General features: G+C 36.6%; 1 pseudogene; it reads right to left on the reverse strand.

Moving 5' to 3' along the window:
- Positions 1-15,835: 15,835 nt before the first annotated feature.
- LOC110723554 lies at positions 15,836-17,652 on the reverse strand (annotated as a pseudogene).
- Between the last annotated feature and the right edge of the window lie 3,328 nt (positions 17,653-20,980).

Here is a 20,980-nt window from a genome sequence, read left to right on the forward strand (position 1 = left end):
GATGTATGACCCGACGTGACTCAAGCATGACCCAACCCGAACCCAACCCGCATAGGTCCCGACATTAACCCGTACTGACCCGATCCGAGATGACCCGACCCATACTAACCCAACTCAAACCCGACCCATTTACCCGAATTGACAGCTCTACATCGAACCCATCACCCGATCCATCACCCGTTAAAAATATATATAACTAAATAAAACTAAATAATTTTTAAAATAAATTTATGTCTAATGTAGGAATTCACATTAGTTTTAAATTTAGTAAAAAGGAACGAGTATTAGAAGGATGTTTCAAAGTTTAGATCATTTTTTTTTTTCAAATCTCAATTTTAATTAATTATTAATTTAAAGTGCAAAGTCTTATTTATATATATATTTCACCCGAATTATCACCCGATCCACCCGATTCATCAATGGATGACGGATGGATCCACCCGATTCATCACCCGACCCACATCCATGGCAATCCATACGCTAACCAATTGCAAATATTTGAATATCCAAATATTTCACTCTTTAGAAATGAACATTGAACATTTGATTGAATATCGTAGTAATAATCACCTAAATGATTTGGCATTTTCAAAACTAAACAACCCCAAAATATCTCCAAAGGTAACCACATGAAAATGTTCAAAGGTGAATAAATACAAAACAAAGGCAAACGTGATACACATAAACCAGACGGAAATATTTTCAAACATCCCAAAATATGACCAAACACATTTCACTTTGAAGGCAATATGTAAACTAAATAGTTGCTGTTGTTGACATTGGTATTACTGGATTGACACCTTGAAGGCAAGCAGATTCTTTCGAAGCAACTGCACAACGAGCTTCTGGCCAGGCATAACCCTCACACCACGCATCATCTTCTTCACCCCTTCTCTGATGTTGCACAAAACGATTTTCCTCTTGGATCTCGCTTCACAAACAATTTTGCTTTCCATTTTTTATTGTTATTGTCCCAGATATCAGCAGGGTTCTCGTATCTAAAGAAACTAAAGTGGATCCTTGCAAACTTCAGGGGCACATTCTGCATCAGTATCACACCAACATAATTAGTAAAAATTTTATGGGCCACAACCTTCAAACTTAGAAGAGAAACAAATAGTTTGAAATGCCATTATGTACATTAAATTAAACCACAACATACCAGCCTCCCCATTGCACTGTAACCACTAGTATAACTGAATTCAAAGTCAGGTATCCAGTCCCACCTACAATCTGGCAAGAAGATTGTATCCTCCTCTGAACCAGCATCATTGTGGCTAGCCTCAACCATTTCAGGATCGCTGTGGCTAGCCCCCTCTATCTCAACATCACTGTCCTCTATTTCAGCATCGTTGTGGCTAGCCCCTTCCATTTCAGCACCAATGTCACCTAGCGCCATGTCGTTCGATGAATCAGAAGATATCTCAATAAACTATGGGATGTATCTGTCACCTCGCCGGAGACTTACTTTAAATTCCCCATCACCCATATACATCAAATCAAGGATATCACCATACTCTATGCCGCTGCCCGTCACAAAATCAGACCACCCCTCCTTGAAATATATCTCTACTCCTGATTCAGTTCGAACCTTCACCCACTTTACATCATAAATCCTTGTGTTAATGCCTCTATAGACCCTAACAACACGTTTCCTATTCCCCCGAAAGAGCTTGCTAATTCGATGTGGAACAAACTAGATAAGATTTTAAAAAGCACATGTTACAATTATAGGGTTATGTCAGGACTTGTTCTCAATACACTTATGTACTTTCAAGTTAGGATACAATTTCTCACCAATTCAGACATCTTCTCGTCGTTAATCCGTACGGTGAACCAAGTCTGGCCTCCTTCTGACATAGCTACAAATTGAATAGAATTACACATTGTATTTGCTGAAAAGGTAATTTGAGAACACATTTTAACACGTGCGAGATTCTAAGATTTTTGGAGATAAAAGGGAAACAACCTCAAAATTGACATCATACACAACAAAGAAAACAAATTTTTAGTGCTGAAAGTGACCAACACTAGATTTTGGTATATATTTGGGGGAAAAAATATAATTATTTATGGTAAAGTAATTATTTAAAACCGAAATTGTACAGGGGGCATCATGAGCACAAAATTATATTTAAAAAGATAATTATTTCAAGATAATAATGCGAAAAAAACAACACATTAACATATAAGAATTATTGCACCGATTCACAACCACGAATCTAGGATCAGCCAAATTTAGCAACATAAGATACGTAGCTACAATCTCGAGTTAGAACATGCATGACCAAATCTCAAAGCAATTTTTAACATAGCGCACTATATATGAGAATGAAACATTCTAGTTTTATAATTAAGAATACAAGAACCCTGTGAATTTCGTTACATGTAGATCTGGCCAAATTAGAGGCGTAAAATTGAAAAATTTGAAGCTAATAAAGGGGTGAGATTTACCGTATTTTTCGACTTTATTCAAGAGACAAAGATGCTCACCGTGGTGATGTTGACTGCGGCTTCGATCTGAGATGACAGTTGAAGGATTCTTCAAACTCACCGGAGTAATGATATGGAAAGGAAAGTGAAAGTGATATTGTAAATGAAAAGGACAGTTAATTTTTTTTATTTTTTAAATTTCTTTGTATGGGGTTTAGAAGTCAAATAGTCAAGGGCATTTTAGGCGTGAAGCTAGCTTGTCAAATCATAATTTTTTTTTAAAAAAGGTTATTGGACATAAATTGATTTGTAACATAACATTTTAACTACAAAATAAACCCAAACAATTAAGTGAAATAAATTGTTACTACTAAATATTACAATGGATTACAAAGTTACATGTTATGTGTTGGTTAATATCAACACATTACTTCGTAACAAGTAAATAGCTTAACAACGTGGACCACTTACAAGTGCACGGGCCAGGGGAGTGGGAAATTTATATTACACATAAAGCCAAAATCAATATTACACATAAAGCAAAAATCTCAACTCCACAACAAATACAATTTTGACAACTTCTTACAATTAGAAACTAGTTTGTACTCCCGGCGATGCCCGCTGTCCCAAGTTGGTGTACTCTTTCAATTTAATAATTATGTTCGATTGTTTGTGTAGTCAGTGTGTATAGTGGTTTGGGCGTTGTCTTAGGTGTCACTTTTTTAAGTAAAGTGTCATATGTATCTTATAATCTGATCTTTTTTTAACTTAATAAATGCAAGGAACGAATATATCAAATTATTTGACTTAAAAACCATTACTATAAGTTTGGTTAAATGGTGAATGTGTCACTTGTGACATGGATAAGGTGGCCTATAAGTGTAAAAAAGTTTAGGGTAAGAATGTTACGCAAAGCGTATTTTATTTTGGCCTGTTTGGGAGAAAGCTGATAGCTGAAAGCAGAAGCTGATTGAGTTAACTGATTTTGACAAGCTGATTTTATTAACTGATTTGACTAACTGATTTTATTAAAGGTGATTGAGTATGTAAAATGACCAATAAGCTAATTGTGGGGTAGGTAGTGTAGATAGGATTTTAAAATAAATGAGGTTGTAAGTGTCATTTAAGAAAAACTTATTTGTGGAATAAGCTCTTTCAATAAGTTTACCACCAAATACTTGTATTAGCTTGTTTGACTAGTCAATCAGCTAATTTAGTCAAATAAGCTAATATACCCCCAATAAGCTTTCTCCCAAACATGGCCTTTGCTAAATGAAGGAGCTAGCTTAGCTTACGTCACACATAAGCATAACTAAATAACTTACAACCACACGCATCCATCACTTTATTTTGGAAACAACTATATATGATCTACAACCATACACATCCGTGAGTATATTTGTTTTTTTTTTCTATATATATGTTTATTTTTTTTGGGGATGTTAATCTTAATACCCGTTACTTTTTTTTTAAAAAATAGCAACATATTAAGTTGTAACAATTTATAGGAGTATAGGTGTGTACTGAAAAAAAAAATAAAAAAAAATGCATGCCATGAGTAAATCGAAGAGCTGTAGGATTCGAACCTAAGATCAAGGCGCCTTGCTGACATGCTTTAATACCCAAACAACTTCCTTGCCATTGTGACAACCTTACTTATCTGATTGTATGCGTCAATTAAATTAAATGTAAGCGTGTTTTTTTTTTTTTTTTTTTTTTTTTATTTTTTATTCAACAAAACTTATACCTATTTAGTGGTAAAAAATTGGGTTGAATTGGGGTTTAGCACATCCGCTACTTAATATGGTACTTGTATCTAATCTAATGTAGTACGAGTAGTTCAGTATCAAGGAAAGATTAATTTATCAATGTACATATCTATATCTACAATTCTACTTATATATCAAAAATCATTCCTAAAAACTTTAAGTGGCGCACTGGCCATATGCGTTACGTATGCATGAATCCCTATAATCAGACTTAATTGGTGGTTAAAATTAGATGTCAGAGTCAGGTACTACCCGTACACTGTAGCTCGAAAACATATCGACTCGCCTTAAACAAATTAGTTTTCACCGTAGTCGTGGTTGACTATATATGACAGACACCTAATGCGTTGCCTGACATGTATAAGATGTATTAGGCTACTTGGTTGTTTAAAGAGTCACACCGTAGATGCATGTGGCTTTCAACATCTAAATTGGGTGAGTCATAAGGGGCATTGTTGATTTTCACACATCCCACTATGACCATCCTTTTTAGCTATTATATAAAAGTCAAAGTAACCAGGTAACGTAAGATATTGTTGACTCTATTTTAATGTGTAGTTTGTTAATATTTCCTTTTTACGTCATTTATAAATATATACAACTTATTTAAAAAGATATAGACGACATATACAAGAGTCAAGGGTACTGTTGCGAGTATAATTTGAAGTTAGGGAGGAGTAATAGGCGACTGATGAAACAAGTTTAATTATGTTAGGCGATTTATCATGTCATTCGTAACTCTATTCATGTTGTACTAATCCACTCATAAATATAGGGATCTAGATTCGAACCTTCGATGCGAAAAAATCTTGTGTTTTTATAATAGGGAAATCTATTATATGTTTACTTTACCAATTGTGGTAATACATTGCAAGAAAGATTAACTATTTTTATAAATGAGTTAAGGTAATTTACTTAGTTCGATAATACTTACAAGGTTATTTGGTGACGGCAAGGTGGGTCAAATATCATGTTAATTTTTGATCGGATTGGATCTAATTCGGGTTACAGATCTAATTTCGGATCGGATTGGATCTAATTTGGGATATCTGGTCCTGGATCGGGTCAATATCTTAATCTGTGACAATAATCCGAATTATGGCATCGTACAACGTGTGTTTTACATTCGAAACAGTACGACTCTTCAAATTCTTCAAATGCTTGATGATCTTCAATAAAAGCAGGATGAATTCCCAAAAGGAAACGCTCCTCTCAAAGTAACACATCCCCCCAAAAGTTTTTTTCCATTTCCCTTTCACTAACCCATTCACACTCTCCCAATCACAGTCCCAATCTGGAAAAAAAAATGGCCGGTGACGACGAGAACGCTCCATGGAATGATGAGTGGTATTGGAGATTTCTCCAGAGGCAGAAACAACAGGCTTGGGGTCGGTTTATGGCAAACGCCGAGCTCCGTCTGGAAGCAACCAAAAAATTAGACGCACTTCATGAGGAAATGGAAGACCTTGACAAGCAAATACCAAAGTGTGAAGCGTATGCAAAGGCTAACAAAAAACACGAGGAAGAGAAGGTGAGGAAGAACAAGAGCAAGGTTGAAGAATGTAAGCCTGGAAGCAACATCCACACTCCAATTGTAGTTGGTTGTGATAGTGATGACGAACCGGTGAGGAAGAGAAGGGGTCAAATTAGTGGTTATAAGGGGGATACGGGTGTTGGGGTTGAGGGTGGGGAGGCTGACATGGACATCAGCGACGATGAGGGTCAGGGTCAAATGAAACCGGTGATTGATTTAAATGTAGTTGTCCAAGATGAAGAAGAAGTACAAGAAGAAGAAGTGCAAGAAGAAGTACAGGATGCTTCTGCGATAGGGGTAGATGATGCGGCGCAACAGGGCCAGCAACAGCAGCAGTTGAATCCGGGGGATGAGCAATCGGAGGAAGAAGAGGAAGGTCAACAGCAGGAGCATACGAGTGACGACAATTCAGAGGAGGATGGTGGGTACCCCTACCATTTCCATTCCCCTGAAGTCTCTCAAAGTGATGATAGCGCTTACGGATTCAATTCAGATTAAATAATCAAGGTATGTTACGGTTTAGTATTAATTAAGAATTTAGGTCTGATCAAGTTTTTTAAAGTAGATATGTTGAAGAATATGGTAATTGTCGACAATGAAACTTTTTGATTTGGAATTTTGGGTTTTTGTTGTAAATACTCTTTTAATTTGTAGCCTAATCTATCTGGACTGTGATTAAACTTTTATGTTAAGACCTTTTGTCAATCAGATTATTTAGTATATCTGCTTTGTGAATTTGTGACTGTAATTGTGAACTTAATCGCTAGTCTAATTGGATTAATTTCGGTGTTACAATTTTGAGCTTGTAGTAATTAATTATTGCCTGTTGAACTTGAATGATTTTGCTTAACGATGTAGATTTCGTGTTTTATATGATTCCTTTGGCTTACAACAATAGCATAAGACTAATATAATTCTGAATCTAGTGAGCTTTAAAAATATATTTGTCCCATGTGGGATTATTGGTTAGCTTAAACAATAATAGCTTACGTATGATGTGTGATATGAGGTTAAAAATGAAATTGATATAAACCCAACACTAAGGTATAAATCAAATGTTAATGTAGTACGGCATGCGTTGGTCCCAAAAATATACGATTACAAATCGCGTAACAATTTTATATGACTTATGTGAAACAATGCATAGGAGATAATGGAATAATGAATACTTAAACCCCGTTTGAGACCTATAAAACGAATACTTAAAGGAAATAATGTACGAATTGAGACCTTTAGTCTTCGAAGGGCACTAGAATTTAGTGGTGTCCATACCGAATTATAAATTCGGTTTGGGTCCAAACTTTAAATCGGACCTGATGTTAAACAATTTATGTTAATCATGAATAATGTTTTATGTTATCGTACTAGTTTATTAGAAGTTGTATATCAACTTAGTTTAATTTGGAATCGGATCCAACATAACCGAATTTTAATTCAGATTCGATCGGATTTGATTGGAAGAGCAATTCGGATCGGATCAGATTAAAAAATAAAAACGAATTATAATTCGGATCGAATTGGCCTAACTAGAATAATGTGAATTTGATGACAAAACTTGCTATTCAAATGGGGGTAACAATGAAAATATGTATTTATTTTGTTACAAACACACGCATTTGCCTAATGGTTTAATACTCAAATTACACGCAAATTAGACTTATTCTATCAGCCCACAAGCAACAGCTACTAGTCTAGACCTAAGGCTACACATTGAGTAGTCCCATCAGCTATAAAGTGATACTTCCAGGGAAAGAGTAGAGAGCTGTTGGACACGAGCTTCAATAATGAGGATAGATCAAATATAAGTTTAACAAAAATTGTAAAATAAAGAAGAGGGATTTTTGCAATAATCCAACGGCATACGCAGTACCTCGTAAACACTTGATAGAGTAAATGATATAAAGACAACGTTTGACCATAAATCACCCAAAAACTCCAAACTAAACATGTTTAACTCCAAGAGTAAATCCATAGTTTCTCACCTTTCTACATCTGAGATCACGGCCAGGAGCAGGGGAATTAGATTCCATCCTAAAAATCCTGTTATGTATTTCAATCATTTCAATCCATCTACCAAAGCCAAAATCGATGTGAATGGCACCGATTACTACCACAACCAATTTGATTATAGTGATTTCAATAAGATCCATGTACAAACCCTCAAGGAGGAGTTGCGGATGAACGACCATAACGACACACCGTACGGTAGTCCATTCCGGATTATGAAGTTTAAGGGGAATTACAGGCCTGCTTACATTCCCCTGCTATCTGACTTGGATGGATACTTACATAAAGGGGTTAGACACTTTATTAAATGGTTGAGCCTTCAACAAAGTCCCCTTGAACCGGAACTCATTCCAGAACAAGTGATCCCCATATTCGATCTGCGATTTGATGTAAACCCGGATCATATCGTCGACTACGCCCTCCCCACCGCACCTCGTGAGATCTTCATGGGGGCTTATCATGCTGGTGTGCACGTTATGGTGGTTACTTAGTTAATATCCCAAATTAGCTTCAAAATCTGGAGTCGTCAAACTAATCGTTGGGGGAATAGGTACTTCAGAACAACAATAGAATCATAAACAACCAATAAGTTTTCATGCCAATCTACATTCAGTAAGGGAAGTAGAATTGTGATTTGGAATGCTAGGGATGTTCACAGACCCTCTTTTGCAGAAAACTTCGGAATCATTCACGACTCATATTCACCACTCCTCCTTATTGTCACTGAGGCAAGGGCATGGAAGCCAATGCTAAAATTCGTACAAAGTGAGCTCAAGGGAAACTACTGGGTTGAGGTAGTTGGCCCAAATTGTGGGTTAGGAGGAGTAATGTGTTTCTGGGCAAAAGGAGCTTCTCCATACTTCTCTTGCAGGAAGAATACCCTTTACGGAGAGGTTTTGTCAGCAAACATCATAGTAAGTATCCTCCCAACTAATTGATTAATTCAAGTAAATTTAAGTCAATTAAACAAATTTTCATTTGCCTCGCAGCCAAGCAAGCGATTGAATGACATTGGAAGGGGGACCTACTGCAGGGGGGTTTGTGAGTAATAATTTATCAATCATAATGCTTAATTTATGTAATTTCAATTCATGTGTATAATGGCAAACATTGTGTGTTTTAATCTCCGTTCATTCGTGTTGTAATAACACTTTTGTTTTTAAGGTTCATTATAGTTGCGGTAATTAAAAAATTTAATCAAATTTAATCAAGTCCACGACCATCTTGTTGTAGGAGGCCCATTATATTGTGCTTATACTAAATACTAAATCAAGGTATTGTGATTCGTTGGGCCTACTTAAAAATGTCGCCGAATTCCAACCACTGTGGCCCAATCGCTTCAATTTTTTGTTAAAAGGCCCATAATATTCTGATGACAGCCCTTGTACAATGTTCTCATTGGTTGGGCCAAGTATAGCGTAAGGCATGCTTCCACCCTTGTTTAGTGTGGCCCAAACGTATCATTTGGTATAAATGTTGGACGTGGGCCACCACGTGCGTGGCTTGGTAAGAATTGGGCGCGTAAAATTGCACCAATTTACAAATGGGTCAAAATTTGGGCGCGTAAAATTTGCGCCATTTTAGTACATCACAGTATACTTTCCACTGTTCATTCCCGTTTTTTTGAAATCAATACTATACAAGCAACACATCACTACAAACAGACATACCCCAAAAATTATATTCACCCTACAATCCAATGGTAACCCCAGTCGAAATACCTGTAGATGAAACTAATAGGCTCCAAATATGCGCTAGGGACTTGAAGAGAAGGCAAGGGAGAGGTTTTTGGATCAACCATGGTTGTAAAAACAAATTTGTTGTGTACAAGAACAGGTTGGTTCCAGAGACTGTTGTAGAAACCACTTCTCTTGCCGTCAAATTCAGGCCTCCTCGACCTGTAGGTGGATACCTACAAATGGGTAAAGGGATATTGGCTGTTGTAAAGTCCGTATCAAGCGTTGAACAACAGAAGCTCAACCTGCAATTAGTTACTGCTGCAACCGTTGCTGATTGGATTGCCCATATCATGGACGACGACCCGCTGGTGACATATTGCTTCTTAAAAAGAATTCCATTGTCCCAGCTCACCTTCCAGATCTTTCAGATTTGGCACTATTACCTGTTCCACTGAAAATAACAATACAAAGGATTATCATCAAATACGGGGGTGCAGATGGAATTGGGGTAGAACATGTTATCCCAAAGTGCGTGGAAAATATTGTAGACCCAAGTTCAATACTGCCGACTCTAATGGAATCGTGCTCCCTTCAAGTGGGAAGACATCAGTTGGAGATAAACGGCTACTCCGACGACTTGAAGGTTTTTACAATTAACGGCTCACAAACTTTTACATAATTGTCAGCTAGCTGGAGTTGGTTATCCGGAAATGTGTTGGATGGACGGAAAGTGACACTACAATTCAGCGTAGATAGTTCCACCGGTGAAGACGTTGGGACAAGGATCATGGTCTGGAATTGTAGGGATATGGCGAGGAACTCATTTCTCCCTCAATTCAAGCACTTGTATGAGCTACACATGCCCGACTTGGTTGTGTTAACAGAGACCAGATGTTCTGTTCAAATGTCTCGCTTCATTTGTAATAATGTCAACTTCTACCGCTCGGTGGGACGTTCACAGTATGAAGTGATTGGAGGGGTTTTCCTGATTTTCCGGGATAAGAGACACAGAATCCAGAGCAGCGAAGAGAACCAGGTGATGAATGTATGGAAAATTATAACAAGTTAAATGTTAATCTAATGTTATTCACTGTTATCTATTGTTGTTACATATTTCCAATTGATATTTTGCAGTTTTACATCCTCAATTGGCATAAGTATATTGTATTTTGGCAGATATATATTTTGACAGATATAATGCAATGCCATTTACTATTAACTTTTGTTATTGTTCAGATTCGACAATAGTAGATGTTTGATTTGTCATTAGCGAAATTGTACTATGTTGTGATTTAACAGTTCAAGTTTATCAATATCATCGGGCATTTGTTGATGTAGTATCCTCTCGGTTTTAAGGCCTTAAAAGGCCCACTACAACTAAGTTCCACAAAGTTGGGTTAAAATTTAAAACATCCAACTATAACACAAAAAAAAAACCGGTCTTTTAAGGGCCAAAAGGCCCACTTCAATTAAGCAGGTCTTGCATTTGTTGATGTAGTATCTTGTAAGTTTAGGCCCACTACACATAAGGCAGCACATATACAGCCCATTTATGGTATTTTAAGGCCCAAAGAACCACTACAACTAAGGTCCACAAATTAGGCTTAACGTAAAACATGTAATTAGCAATAGTAGGCTTTTGGGCCGCATCTAAATATTTTCATGGGCCGTAAAACATGGGCCAGCTATTAATGCACGATTCTTATTGTTCAAAACATTTGGGCCGCATCTAAATATTTTCATTTACGACCCTTCTCATTTTCGGCCCATTTACAGAGTAGTAATAAGGGTTCCTAAAGGCCATATCACCATCAGTGTTTGTTCTTCCCAAACCAGCCTTCCTACTTCCAACTTTGTGCTTACTGTGCTTACGACAATGGTGTCGAACTATGAAACTTACAATCCTGGCACACCCTCCCCACCTGATACACCAACAAGCAGACACAACCCATTGGAGACACCTCCGGACACACCTCCGTATAGTGAGCAGGTCATCCACACATGGAGGTCTCATGTGTCTCAGTTCGCACCACCAGCGATGGGTATATCAGACCTCAACCCAAACAAAGTAGAATTTATGATGGAGATCCAACAAATTGAAGATGTCAACATAGTTCCTGGAAACGTACTCTGTCGGATAATTTGCAACCCTGGTGAGGTACCAGATGAGTGGAAAGAAATGCAAATGCTGTCGAACGATGGAGATCTACACCCAACCCACCTCCCTAACATTTCCGATCTGATTTTCCTCACCGAGCCAGTCAAGAGGGTGTTTTTTCTGGTTGATGGCTAAACTGAATCAAGAAGATTCAAGGGATGTAATCCCACCTGAATTCGCCTACATTCTTGATCCTCCTCCCGTCCTGCCACGTGTAATTGAAATGATTCATGTACAGTATGTTGCAACGACAATGGATACAAGCAGTTGGTCAAACGCGGTGTTGTTGTTCAACACTGTTCAAAGAGAAAGGCAAATTCAATTCAACATACACTGGGATGGAGCAGCGGATGAAGAAAGACATATTCAATTATCCGTGGTTCCATGGCACTACATTTTAATTGATCCTGCTACTGGACAGGAAACTGAATTCCTACCGGGTGTTACTCATGAAGATGATGTGCATGCATATCCGTACTCACCAACAATCCCTAACACTATCATTCTGTACTGGAATGCAAGAGGGATTGCAAGGGCCTCTTTCGGAAGGCACATAAATGCCTTGATCAACCAACACCATCCACACATGGTGGTTATTTCAGAACACCTAGTTTGCAGGACGGACACTGAAAAGATAGTGCGTGCACTCCCATATAATGGGTGGTTGATGGTGAACCCCGACGACATCTCTGGTGGAATTTTCATACTCTGGATGTCAAGGTACTTGTCCTTCTTACCAATCAGAACAACAACCAAGGGTGTCCTGGGTCTCATTCAGGTAAAAGCCCAAAAAACTATTCGCTCTTGTTAATTAGACACTAATATGCATAACCATTGCAATAACCGCGTGTGTGTGCACTTGTTGTGGCATGATGAATGGTCGTGATTTCGTAAATAAGGGGCGCTGAACTCGTAGATATTGTGGCATGGAGTACTAGGTTGTTGCAATGGATGTGTATCAACAATGTTTTGTAGCCCACGGTTTATATGTTCTAACAACTAAGTTATGTTCTTGGCTTGTATTGTTGTGATGTACAACTTATCAGTTATGAAAACATATTATTGGCTATTATTGTGCTAACAAACAACAATCATGACATTAATAGTATTATTACATTGTGTATCTTGTAATTGTTTATTCCCGTGTAAAGTTACAATGATACAATCTAAATGCTATTAGTACAGTACAAAGAATGAACTCACTTAACAAACTGTAAATCATATGCCTTGCTCTTTTGTCGATCGTATCCTTGTTGAACAACTACGTTGACACAATCGGCTTGCTCTTCTTGTTGTTGAACATTGCATATCATTTCACCAACCTGGTCCACCACGAAATATAATATGAGCACCAAACACCAAAAAACTCATACGAGCACATGAATCCTTATAACTATTACACATGCTAACCTCCATGTACTGAACAGATTCATCAGGTACCGGATTCCGGACAAAACAAGGATTTGTCGCACATCTAATCCTCCTTGCCTTAGGAGTTTTGAGTATGTATGGAATTACCTCATCGTTAGGCTGTACATTCCAGAACGATAGCATTTATTAACAAGTATTCCTCACTACTCTTAACTTCTGATTCAATTATAACAGTGTTGTTTAACAAACCTGAATCAAACTTGGTCCGTTGCTATCCCTAGCCTCCTTAGGATGACTCTCTCCATATGCAACGTCAATCATCTGAAATACGTACATAATAAGCATACTTACATAAGAGCATAAAAAGCCTTTAAAAACACCAAACAACATGGTCCATTGCTACACTCACCCCCATTTTACCAAAGTCACCATCAATGGAGTGACGATCAAGCCTTGCAACTGACCCAATTTCCTGCATATTCCAGACTTTGATCCTGGGAAATACACCCCATCTTAGCGGCACCCTATTCAGCCTGTCCAAGTACATAACCTGTTCAAATCTTAAGACAATTAATACACAATACAAATCAAGCAACATATGACAAATTATGCTAATAACTAACTAGAAGGAATATCTTACCACAATGAATAACAAGCAGCCTCCAGATCCTCCAGCATAACCATTAGCATAAAACTTACGTGCAAAGGATGATACACTGCCTAGTAACTTCGACACCACCAACCCACATCGGTCATAATCCATGCAATCATGTGCACATGTCAACGCAGGAACAAGATCGGCTGAAGTCTAGGAGACTGGGTTGGACATAATACCATGTGGAGGGACAACAATAGGAATAGAGTCTTGAATTCAACTTCCTCCATCTCCATCCAATCACCCTCCAGTCTTTCCATCAGCCTATGATTCACAGATATACCCTTACTAGTATGTACCTTACCCTCATAACCATTACACCTAGTTTCCCACGACTGCCCATACTTATTCAATATTGCTTCTACCTTATCTTTTAACTCTGATGTCATATTCTTCTTTGTAGGGAAAGCCTTCCCACCATTAGGAATTCCTAAAACCCAATACACTTGATTAGGAGACAGACTAAATTCCTTACCATCTGGAGATATCAAAATTTTACTAACTGGATCAACACGAGTCAACAACCAATATGCCAATTGCCTGGGTAATTGCATGCCTGACGAGGCAAGATGCAGTAAACCACCAAATCCCATTTCTGTTACCCACCTCCAACGTCTTCCGTCAAACTTTTGACAAATTCTACCAAATGACTCTATACGGCATGTCAAGTTGGGTGCCTGTGCATCATCAAACGGGTGATATATTACAACCCCAATGACCAGAAGAAGCTATGGCACATACATATGATGCATAAATTAACAAAGTAGCAAGCAAACCTTAGATCTACCATGAGCAAATTGTTTCAAAACTTTTCCCTTGCTTTTTAATGCCCCTCCAACAGTATGGAAGTTATCCTATGAACAAGTAGAAGGTCACCATTAATTAAATATGTACACAACTCTGCAAAAAAACAACCTAATAAATCTCAGGTTACCTTAAACATCTCTGGATGCAATTGTCCAATCTTCCCACACCTGACGCTGCCAACCTTTTTCACACACAATTTCATTTTAAGTAAACTGTCATTCCCAACTATGCATAGTTACTCGGTGAACATACAACATACCTGATCAAAATCAAAATGCCTTTTCCTTTTGGTAAAACGACCAAGTTCCTACAACTAGACAAGTAATCTTTCACAGTTATATCAATTAACAGATTAATCTAACTAATTTAGATTCAAAAAACGTCAGAATATATACCAACTCAAGATCAACACAGGAACAATCTTCTCTTAAATGTGCAATATCCATTGCTGTAAAATGTGATGGAACAACACATATACCTGCACATTTTCATACCGTATAAATATAACACCTTTACACAACTCTAATAGCACCAAATACTTCAGGGAATACAAGAACATTACTACAAGAACTATTGATTCTCCAGACGTAACTCAGATGAAATAAACACAATAACGAGTTTTAATAACTACAAGAACTATCAACGACAAAAATAACATTAATTGTCCCAATATTTCTAGCTAATTGATTCAAGCGAATGCAATAATAACATTAATTGTCCTTACATTCGTAACAAATTGATTCGGATAACATAATAACTTGAATTCGGAAACCCTAAGTAGAAGCAAATAATAAAGAATTGATTCAATCAAAAAATAAAATTGAATCTAAAACCCTAACTGTAAATAACAAACTTAGCATTGGAAACCATACCAGCAATAGCTCCAATTGGGGATTATCCAGGTTGAAGTTCTTAAGGCTCCAAAAATCAACTCAAAACCATACCGGCAATACGCTCCAATTGGGGATTATCCAGGTTCAAGTTCTAACAACTCCAATTTCTTACAAGTGCAAAGACGACTGATGAAGGTGATAATCCTTAGGAGGGAGAGACACAAATTTACTGAGGAGAGAGAATTATTACTGAAGAGAGAGAAAGTAAACAGAGTAACAGCGTTAGGGGGTCAACAAAATTTGGGTTAATAGTCAACGAAAACAAGAGCTAACGTCTGTCTTCAACGATTATGATCAAATGTCCGAATTACCCTTACTTTCCGACGCGAAATGACGACGCCACCCCTTGGTAAACAACATTTGTTTCTCATTCTGATAAACTTGAATTAGCTCTAGAAAATTCATGAATCATATCTTCTAATTACTTCCAAGTTCAAGAATTCTCTAAAACGTTTAAGTAGATAATTCTAGAGAAAATATGAGCAACAATTAACTTTACTTGATTTTTTTTTGGATAATTCTAGAACAGGCATTAAAACCCAACAAACAATGGGCCTATAAAATTTGGGCTACACCCAACAAGTTCTCCAATCATAAACACCTAGCTAAGTAGCTAGGCATAAGTCTTTAAAGACACATGAATAACAAAGCCACATACATAAAAGCAACTCAGCTTATCTCAAATTCTCAATGGTGACCTAAACATACAACTAAAGCACAATAATACAGCATGTAAGAGAAAGCATACATACACCTAATAAGATGTTTTCCTTATGGAGAACGATAAACCTTAACCATGAATCCATGTTTCATACGAAGGGTCAAAGAAATATTAGGAATAACATGATGTCCTTCAACTGCTTGGAACGTGTAGTTTCTCATTATTGTAGCAATGACAACCTTCATTTGGAAGAAAGACATGTTTTTCCCAAGGCAAGTTCTTGGCCCTGCATTAAAGGCTAAGAACTTGTAAGATGGTTCATGTCGAATGTTCCCTCGTTCAGATATCCATCTCTCTGGCTTGAACTCGTAACAATCTTCTCCCCATATGGCCTTCATCCTTCCCATCGCGTACAAGTCGAATATAATTTGCATATTCGGATCAACTTGGTGGCCACTTGGAAGTATATCTGACTCAATTGAGACCTTTTCCTCAAAAGCCACAGGAGGATACAATCTTAAGGCCTCACATAATGCACCATGAACATAAATTAACTTTTGGTAATCATGGACCGTCTCCATTGTGCTCAATTCATCTCTGATCTTGGATTCTACTCGCGGGTTCTTAGAGAGGAGATAAAAGAACCATGATAGAGCAGTACTAGTTGTGTCTCGTTCTGCTGTCAAGAAAGTTAGTATAGTGTCTCTTAAAAAATTGTCACTAGCACTTGTAACGTTTGTAACGTTTATAGTTTGGCTTTCATCCATGTATAATGTCAATAAATCGAAACCAACTTGAGGCTTCATTGATTTTTGTTTTTCCTCTTCTCTTTTTTTAGCAATGCATTTATAGAGGAAATCATCTAGTATTTCCCAATCTTTTTTGTACTTCTTTTCTTATCCTACCCCAAGCCACCTAAAGAACTTCCATACTATCGTAGGAACATTATGTCGCTACACTATAACCTCCCCGGCATCATCTAACGCGTTTGCAAATGGAACATGGGCCAATCTATAGATAAAGATCCTAAATCACACCCCGTAACTAGAGTGCAAATAGTGTCAAGCGAAAATCTACTAAACAAATCTTGCAAATCAATTACTAACCCTTGTTTTGACACATGATCAAGGAACGGGATTAGACCTTTCTCTACCTTCTCCCAAACCGTATCTTGCAAAAAAGGTTTAAATTTAGGGTGGCTAACGAAAGTATGCGCCATTTTCCTTTGGAACATCCACATATCGGAGTCTACATTGACGATGACATCCCCAAAAACGTCGAACATTTCATTAAACTTGGTTCCCTTAGGATAATTTGTAAAGTTCTTGCTCATAATGTGGTGCACATTTGCAGGATCAAGTGTGACAAACATCTTCGTGTTGGCTAACCAAGGACCTTTAAAGAAGAAATTCATATCTGATTTCTCTAACACTTTGGTTACCCAAACGTGAACTTGATGAAGGTTTACGAGTAGGGCAAACAATATCCCTACTATAGGCCAATTAGTAGGAATGCCATTTTTGTTGCGAAAAAGGTAGCAAAGGAAGACAAAAGACACAAATATCATCAAGATAACAAGAATCTCCATTTTTTAAGCAAAGTATTTGAGCTTCCTAGAAATAATAGTGTTGTAGTAGTTGTATATATTATGCCTATTCTATAAAAACAGAATATATAAACCAAGATTTTTCAAGCATATGAAAAGTATATAGTAGAACTTATGGAATTTGGGATATTATACAAGCATTCTTTTGATTGTTAAACAATGGTAGTTCGAGCATCCTTATCTTCTTAATCTCTCTCTCTTTATTATTATTATTATTATTATTATTATTATTATTATTATTATTATTATTATTATTATTATTATTATTATTATTATTATTATTATTATTATTATTATTATTATTATTATAAAAATATCAAAAAACTTACAAAGTCAATCAATTTACAAGAAATTGGTGGGGAGCCGAGATACAATCTGGGCCCCCACCCCTCTAGCTATAGCGAAGCCGATCCTGCTGAAAATGTGAGCAACTGCACGAGCACCAATATCCTGAGTCTTATCGAACACCTGAACCCGCTTCACCAATGCAACAACATCCTTCTCTAATTCCCCCAATGAAGAAAAGGAGAAAGGAAGAAAACCATAACTAATAGCCCTGCAACGCGCCCCATACTTGTCCCGCTAATAATAATAATAACAATAATAATAATAATAATAATAATAATAATAATAATTATTATAATAATAATAATTATTATTATTATTATTATTATTATTATTATTATTTTGACTAAATTATTATGAATAGTGTCGAGACTATTATGCACCTGAAAATGTTTTGTTTTATTTTTTATTTTATTTTATTTTTTTTGGTGTGTGTGGGGGTAAATTTCCCCTAAAAATGTATTTGCTCTATTTTTTTATTTTATTTTTATGTTTAAACTTAATTGATTAAATTATTATCTCTAACTTTATTAAAAAGTTTGGGATGATTCTTATTAAAATGTTTGTATATTATGCTTTTAAAATGTTTATATATTTATTTTCCCATAATTATGTTAATTACCTCTTTCCCCTCAAAAAAATGTTAATTACCTCTTTTTTGAACTCTTACGAATAGTGTATGAATTATTATAACTCTAAAATATATGTTTATATATTTTCCCTTATTAATACTATCAAATATCACTAATTTAAGTTATGATATAGGGCCTAGCTAACAGCTCCATGTATACCGTATACGCCTAGCTATAGCGTGCACATTAGCTCCCATAGTATATAGAAATGTTGTACCTCATGTCTTCATCCTCTTTTTCTTCCCAATCATTTTCGTATTAATATGCAAAATGTAATCATGCAAATCCAATATATATATTTTTTGTTTTATTGTATGCAAATTGTAATACAAAGTCAAGAATATTTAAGTGTTGATTGTTACTAATGCATTTATTATTACAACTAACAACGATATAGTTTATTGTATGTAGAAGTTAGTTGTATTATAATGATTGCGTCGTTCTTGTAATATAATCTATATACATGTGCACCCTTAAATATCCTTATTTTTTGTGGAAGCCAAATAATTATTTATAAGAAGTACTAATTTTGCAGCAATTTTTGTGTGTGGCTAGACTAACACACAAGTAACCCCGCACCAAGTAATCTCTGACCGACCTAGAAACCCCTAACCGATCGAGTAACCCCTTTTCTTCATCTTCTTTTTCTTCAATGGATCTCCTTCGAAGTTACTCCAATGGTTCTGAAGACGACGACGAACAACCCCAACTCCACAAATCAACCCAGAAACCTTACAACCCCATTTTATGCTTTTGTTGCGGAATTGCTTGAAAATTTTGCCAAAAATTGCACGTAAAAACCCCAAAATCCAACTTAAGGGTTTTCAAATTACTTGTTTTTTGTTTAAATTTCTTGCATGAATTTGTTTGTATGTTGCACCAATCAACCCCATGGAAGCTAGGAGTGAGAAAAGCATGAAAAGGGGAATACAATGAAGAGTGAGAAGTGGGAAAAAAAAGGAAAATTTGACATTTGCTACCAGCGAAAGCACCTTGTATCACATTTGCTACCTATTAATAGTTCTTTTTTATTTACAAACAAAGACCCGGGGCATGGCCCGGGCCGAAAACTAGTTTGTAATGTAAATACTCTATTTACATTGTTTATAGTATTAAATTACCATTTTGATGCATTAATTGAGAACTGGACGAAGAAAGTTGTAAAATTCTAATGGTAGTATCATGTTTCTTTTATTGATGAAATGACTTACTGAAGCACATTTTGTTTTACAGAACTAATACAAAGCACTCCATACGAAGCTAGCAAAGTGAATCTCCTGAAATCGGAAGGGAAGCTCTAACCACTTGAGCTATCACTCACTCTCAATTATAGAATTAATTAAAACATTCTAAACCGCTTCTGAAATCTTGTAAATCTAAGGAAAACATCTACTTCGTATCGTTCACCAACGATTTTCCGATAAAACAGACAAGTATGATTATGATTTTTATGAAGCGGCCAAGTAGCAAGGCTCATGAAACATATGCCCGCAAGATAATTTCCCAACTTTCCAAGTGAGTTCGACCACTTTGTTAACATATATACCAACATCTTTTGTAGACTTATGATCTTCGCCCTCCTTAATGTCCGTGGTTTTCAAATTTTGTAGACATATACCACACACATTGTCTCTTTTCATAATAAACTCACCATCATCTATACCAAGCCTTTCCAACCCCTCGATAGCTGGTATTTTATTCCTTCTCATCGACTTTGTTTCCAGTTTTAACCCACGCCTCAAACTCCTCTTTATTGCAAATTCGATTAGGAGCAAGTCGAACGACCTTCCTATCACGAAACACAATCAGCCACAGATTATCATCATCACTGCCTTGTTGCTTAAAAGATTCAACTTTCTCCATATCTCATCGATCCGATTAAACTGTCCAACTTTCTCTTCCACCAATTATCAACACAAATGCTACCATTAGAGATTAACATATATAAATTATCACAAAGTACTGGGTGCGGCAAGTCGCACCCAATGTTTCGTCAGTCGAGACTCAAGAAAGTATCAGATCACCGTTATCTTCTTGCGATGAAGAACAAGTTTTCACCCGATGACAAGTTGGTGGAGGTTACGGCATAGGAGAGTAGCGAGTTCATCCATGGCGGAAGAGAGAGAAAGCTTGAGGTTCTCGGTTTTTTTTTTGAAAAATGCCCAAAAATCGAATAGGGGGCTTTCTTATGTGATGTATAATTGTTGAAATTGATTGTCCCATATGATTGTATGTTGGATTGTGAGCATTTTGATAACATATGCATGTATTTTGGTTGAGAAATGAGCAAGTTATGTTATGCCATTGACCTTAGTACGAGAACTTCAATGGAGGTTTCACCATTGGTATACATAGTATCAAACAAATTATACATATCTTCAAACAAATTGTACATATCCTCCATTGGCTGGATGATATCCTCTATTGGCT

The sequence above is a fragment of the Chenopodium quinoa genome, unplaced genomic scaffold (genome assembly GCF_001683475.1).
Source record: "Chenopodium quinoa cultivar QQ74 unplaced genomic scaffold, ASM168347v1, whole genome shotgun sequence".
NCBI classification, from domain to species: domain Eukaryota; kingdom Viridiplantae; phylum Streptophyta; class Magnoliopsida; order Caryophyllales; family Amaranthaceae; genus Chenopodium; species Chenopodium quinoa.